This window comes from Lissotriton helveticus, chromosome 4_1, assembly GCF_964261635.1.
Source record: "Lissotriton helveticus chromosome 4_1, aLisHel1.1, whole genome shotgun sequence".
In the NCBI taxonomy this organism is placed as follows: Eukaryota; Metazoa; Chordata; class Amphibia; order Caudata; family Salamandridae; genus Lissotriton; species Lissotriton helveticus.
This window is the reverse complement of record NC_136063.1, coordinates 465,951,895-465,958,021: the sequence shown is the minus strand read 5'-3', so window position 1 is coordinate 465,958,021 and position 6,127 is coordinate 465,951,895. Positions and strand designations below refer to the sequence as shown.

General features: G+C 46.6%; 1 protein-coding gene across 5 annotated transcripts in view; it reads right to left on the bottom strand.

Moving 5' to 3' along the window:
- The window catches only part of C4_1H8orf88 (chromosome 4_1 C8orf88 homolog), an 847,684-nt gene extending 843,198 nt beyond the window's left edge, over positions 1-4,486 (bottom strand). Inside the window, exon 1 of one of the 5 annotated variants that reach the window (XM_078685592.1) lies at positions 3,578-4,486. The gene's annotated coding sequence lies outside the window, so the exon portion shown is untranslated. Of the gene's footprint in view, positions 1-3,558 lie in introns of all 5 variants that reach the window. The other 4 variants (XM_078685591.1, XM_078685590.1, XM_078685589.1 and 1 more) reach the window with 4 other exon arrangements.
- Between the last annotated feature and the right edge of the window lie 1,641 nt (positions 4,487-6,127).

The following is a 6,127-nucleotide window of genomic DNA, read 5'->3' as shown; positions in this document are numbered from 1 at the left end:
GAATAGCCTACCTACTTTGTGCCTAACTACCCTTTGTGGACTGGTAACCCCAGGTCCAATACTGGGGATACCCTTTTAAGGTGCTATACTACTCGAGACTTGTGGATGTAAAATGCACAGAAAAAGACACTCCGAACGATGTGTATTGGAAGTCCCAATACACCTTTTACAGTAAGCAGTTCGAAATAACTTTTATGGGTAACATTGAAGATAAGACATATATAGGAATTATATATATTCAAGATATCACTGACATCAAGCAGTATTCTAAATCCTGTCACTGTTTATATGTATGCTAATACTGTATAGCTGCATACCCAACCTACCTCATATCACTGTAAAACGTTCTGCTATACAAGATGTATCTCTAACCTACCACATGTAAATGTGAAGCGCTCCGATACCCAAGGGTCACTCACGTTTGCGCTATATAAAACTCTTTAAATAAACTGCACACACCATGATTACATCACAGGAATTGGCAAATTTAGGCTGACCACAAGATAAACTTAATGACGGAGCCGGTCTATTGTCGCTTAAAACACCCACTTTGTATGGCTAACGGAATACCTCTCACATCTCTAGACTACATCCACCAAGGATCATGAGTTAGAATGAACCTAATAAACCCCGCGCCACCAAGAAAAATGCATACAAGGACCGGCTGGACAACAACGCACACAACTGCAAGGAACTCTTCAACATCGTGAAAGAGCTATCCAACCCCAACGCCGGAAACAATGACATCACCCCGTCGCAAGAACTCTGCAACTCCCTCGCGTCCTACTTCCACAACAAGATCACGGACATACACAACAGCTTCAACAACCAACCAACGCAAGCCACAACCGCAACGACGCCACCCACCACCACCCTCCGCACCTGGACCCCGATCAGCACCGAAGACACCATCCGCACCATGAACTCCATCCATTCCGGATCTCCGACCGACCCCTGCCCTCACCACGTCTTCAACAAAGCCGACGCTGTCCTCGCACCCCACCTGCGGGACATCATCAACACCTCCTTCGACTCCGCCACCTTCCCCGAGAGCTGGAAGCACGCCGAACTCAGCGCTCTCCTCAAGAAACCCACAGCAGACCCCACCGACCTCAAGAACTACCGTCCCATCTCGCTTCTCCCGTTCCCGGCCAAAGTCATCGAGAAGACCGTCAACAAACAGCTGGCCGCCTTCCTCGAGACGAATGGATCCCTCGACCCCTCACAGTCCGGCTTCCGAGCGAACCACAGCACCGAGACCGCCCTCATCGCCGCCACCGACGACCTTCGAACTCTGATGGACAACGGAGAAACAGCGGCCCTCATCCTCCTGGACCTCTCCGCGGCTTTCGACACTGTCTGCCACCGCACCCTAGTACAGCGCCTCAGCAACATCGGAATCCAGGAGAAGGCACTGGAATGGATCACCTCCTTCCTCGACGGAAGAACACAAAGAGTCCGCCTACCACCGTACAAGTCAGAGGCCACCAAAGTCATCTGCGGCGTCCCTCAAGGATCCTCACTGAGCCCCACCCTCTTCAACGTCTACATGAGCCCCCTCGCGACCATCGCACGCCAACACAACCTCAACATAATCTCCTACGCTGACGACACCCAGCTGATCCTCTCCCTGACCAACGACCCCGCCACCGCCAGAGCCAACCTGCACGAAGGGATGAGAGACGTAGCCGAATGGATGACGACCAGCCGCCTGAAACTGAACTCAGACAAGACGGAGGTCCTCATCCTGGGCTCCACGCCCTCCGCCTGGGACGACTCCTGGTGGCCCCCCGCCCTGGGCACCGCACCCAAACCGACGGACCACGCACGCAACCTGGGCTTCATCCTGGACTCCTCCCTCTCCATGACCAGACAAGTCAACGCCGTCTCCTCGTCATGCTTCAACATCCTGCGCATGCTACGGAAGATCTTCCGGTGGATCCCCACCGAGACGAGGAAGACGGTCACCCAAGCCCTCGTCACCAGCCGACTGGACTACGGCAACGCCCTCTACGCCGGAACCACTGCCAAACTCCAGAAGAGACTCCAGCGGATCCAGAACGCCTCGGCGAGACTCATCCTCGACATCCCCCGACGCAGCCACATCTCCGGACACCTGAGAGATCTGCACTGGCTCCCGGTCAACAAGAGAATCACCTTCCGTCTCCTCACCCACGCGCACAAAGCTCTACACGACCAAGGCCCGACCTACCTCAACAACCGGATCAACTTATACACTCCCAAGCGCCTCCTCAGATCAACCAACCACGCCCTCGCTGCCGTCCCCCGCATCCGAAGAGCGACAACAGGAGGAAGATCCTTCTCCTACCTGGCCGCCAAGACCTGGAACTCACTTCCGACCAATCTGCGCCTGACCCGAGACCACCTCTCCTTCAGGAGGAAGCTCAAGACCTGGCTGTTCGAGCAGTAGCGGCACCCCCCCCCCCCAGCGCCTTGAGACCCTACGGGTGAGTAGTGCGCTCTACAAATGACCTGATTGATTGATTGATTGACGTCTTGGCAGTCTAATTCTCTCCTCCTGCACACAGGAAGCTGCCACTCATTTAATGGGATCTCTAAGAATATTCTGCTATCTACCAACCTTAGCTCCTAAGTGGCTCTCTATATGTGGCACTTTGAGTCACTCATAGCCTTTTATACCAACATAACTTTGAATCATGGGCCTTGCAGTTGCACTTCTCCCCTTTAAAGAATGGGGTGAAAAGCCTTGGAAAATACCCTTACCAAGGCAGGCCTTGCTTTAACACCCTTTATACATATGCCATAAACGTATCTTCTCAGCCTGTAGAAACCATCACACAACTTTAACAGATTGCAGATATTTTTTAAAATAAAAGCCTTTTTTTAGCTGTTGCTAGTTGTATTATTCTCTAACTACAAAGGGCGTCACATACGTCCACGTTCGAGAGAACCATGCTAACAACTGGAAAGCTGTGAGAGGAAAATGTTAAAAAACATAATCGGGGGGAATTTTGTCCCCCATTGACTTATAGTGAAGTGGAAACAATATCCGGCGGCAAAAAACTACATTCAGTGGTCTTCTGTATGAATCGGGTCTGCTGGAATCAAGGAAACATATTTACGGAAATTCAAGCAAAAGGCGCTGACACAAAAGAAAGAATATCAATCAAGTATTTCTACCTCCCATACCTGCCCAGTGAATAAGTAGAAACATCGCAAATAATTCTTTGAACGCCACATTAAATGGTAAAGGAGAATTGAAAGTTAGAAAAAATGGAGCCTCCCGGCAATACAACGGAAATAGCCACGGTCTAAGGACACCCACCCCACCCCATACACACACCCCAAAATTAACCGGAAGGACTCCTGGCAAACCCTAGAGCAATGGTGACCATCCGGCCCCAGTTCGGGGACACACTGACGACCCGACCCCCCCTCGCAAATAAACAGCGCGTGGAGAATGGAACAGAAGGTACAAGGACTAACGGGAAATCCCAGTAACGAACATGGGATTGTCAGAGCCAATATTCCAAGCCGTTGGCCGACCTTTGCTGGCGCAGGCGGGGCTTTGTGTACCGTTAGCGAGGCGCATCACCTGCTTGGACAGCAGCTCCAGCGACGTCAAGACTTCACCTATAGGCTCTGATCAAGCGCGGCGGCTTCCCTGTGATCCGAAAAAGAATTAGGACCGAAGCTCGGCACGTGACACGTGCCACAATACGTCACAGCGGCCTGCGAAAAGTGTTTATTTGGCACGTGCAACGATGCAAATGGGAAACAAAAATACTCCGGGATGGCTTACATTGGGCTGCGGGGGAAGGTGTGACAGCAGAAAAGAGGTGGAGTCGCGCGTGGTAAAGTTATGTGAACGTCTTACATTTTTTTTTTAAGCGGGCCGCAAAGAAATTGCGAACAAGGTAGGGCTGTCAGCTTGACCGTTTTTCTACAGACACCATCGGTATATAAATGACCTAGACTGTCCAAAAATAAGCGAAGTCACCAAAAGCCCCTGTTTTCAGCCCTTATCTGTTCATACTTCAAGCAGCAAATATAAATAGAAAGCGCGTTTAACTGTATTTTGGAGCTGAGACAAATAATTACAGTAAACAAACACAAAAAAGCCATGTTTCGTTCTAAAAGGAAAATCTTTTCTAGAGCCACTTCTACTGTTATTGATATTGCATCCAGGGTGGGCAACAAACCGTTGAGGCTATGCTTAAAATCTATCTGACAAAATGTGTCTCCTTGGCCACTTATGCTTGTGACATGTGGGGTTATACGATGAACCCCCTGCAATTGAAGAAAATCTGTTCTTCAGATGCCTTTATCTTTCAGACAGAACTCTGCTTCTTTTATGGTCCATGAGGAAGTAGCACAAGAATATATTTCTTGTTGGTGGTCGCGAAATGAGACATAGCTAGGGCGTGGGGGTTCGCAGTGGGTCCGTCTCTTGTTGAATGGAGAAAGAGCATGGACATGTATATGCTGGGAGAGAAGACAACATATGAAGCACGGGGCTGCCCTAAAAAAAATTGGAAAATATGGAAGTCTTAACTTGCACACTATGGGCTCTCGCTCTCTGATTCACAATGATTGTATATGGTTGGAAGGGGAAGATGGAGCCCACAATAATGCTCTGGCGCATATTAACATTGTTTGACTCTCCTTTACAGCAGATCGGATACGCCACTGCTGTCTACTTGTTTACATATCCCACTGATAACCACTGTTGTTGTCTTGCAATTAAAAAAAAAAGCCAATAAAAATATATTTTTTTAAAAAGAATATATTTCTTACAATATTTGTCTAAATTTTTTTAATGTTTCCTCTCAGTATGACTTAAACCAGGAACTGGATGTGACCGTTCAATAATTAACAATGTTTAAGTCAGCACTTAGTTACCAAAATCCCCTGTTTTAATATAATTAAGTCCTCTTTTATTAACTTGTTTGCTCAGACCTTTTTGTTACCCCAGCCTCAATCATCAAAGCAGACCTGGAGTGGACTAAACATGCCTTTTCATCGGACACATGTGCTCTTAAACCGTCAGTAATAGCTTGAATTTTGTTAAAAACTGTTCAATTTACTGAACCATACCTGCTATTTATTATCCACAGTAGCCATCGTTTTATGCTAACTTGGTTCAAATGGAACCTGATACATTGCTTTTATTTGTCCCTAAAAGCTGATCTCCTGTATCTTCTCTTAGTCCCTGTAAATGCAATTTGGTCTCCCTCCACAATTTCATGGATATTATAATGTTTTGTATATCAAATAAGCACCTACGCGCGTACTTTTTAACTCATTTGCTTAAGAACCTTAACTTCTCTCTGGTCAGACCAGCTTTAGTCCCTACTGATGTTACCCAATTGGCGAACCTGTTTTGCGGTTGCTGCTTTCTTAGCTAGTGCAGTAAAATTTCTTCTCATAGTGCCATGGTTTCATGGAAAAACACAGGGTGGTAGAGTATTATCTGTGTTAGCTTTGTTTACATTTAATTCTTTGCATTTGCATCTTTTGCAAGAGACCAAGCTAAGCAATTTTAGAATGGCCTTGAAGACATGGCTCTTCCCATCTGCATAGGAACTTGTATGGTTTTGACTGTTGGTTTCAGGTAAAAGGGCATTGCTGTTATTTCGTTTTCACCCCAGCGCCTAGATACCACTTAGGCTGACTGTAAATTTGTACATATTTGTAATTTACTGGTTGCCTTGGTGGAAAGGTTATGCTTAGTTTAGTAGGTCTGGTTGTGTATAGTGACAAGCCAATTTTAAAGGCTAATTGCCTGATTGGTACATTGGTAAAAGCAATTTAATATGCCATCAGTTTGATTTGTTTACCATGAAAAGCTATGACAAAGGCATATGCCCATACTTGATAATGATATAAACCCATGTTAAATCCAATAGCTGTCAAAGGATGGAATGTTATTACAATTTTATTTTATTACATTTTGTTAAAGTCTATCGACAGGTATCGAAAAAAAGATGTGCGAAGGGGGTCTAGGGGAATATATTTACCGACCCTCACATCTCAATACCCCTACTTGATTATAGCAAAAATGAAGAAGAGATGTCCGGTCAAAAGAGAAAAAATGTGTGTCCTGTACTAGATGCTAGAGAAAACTAGGAATCATACAGCAACC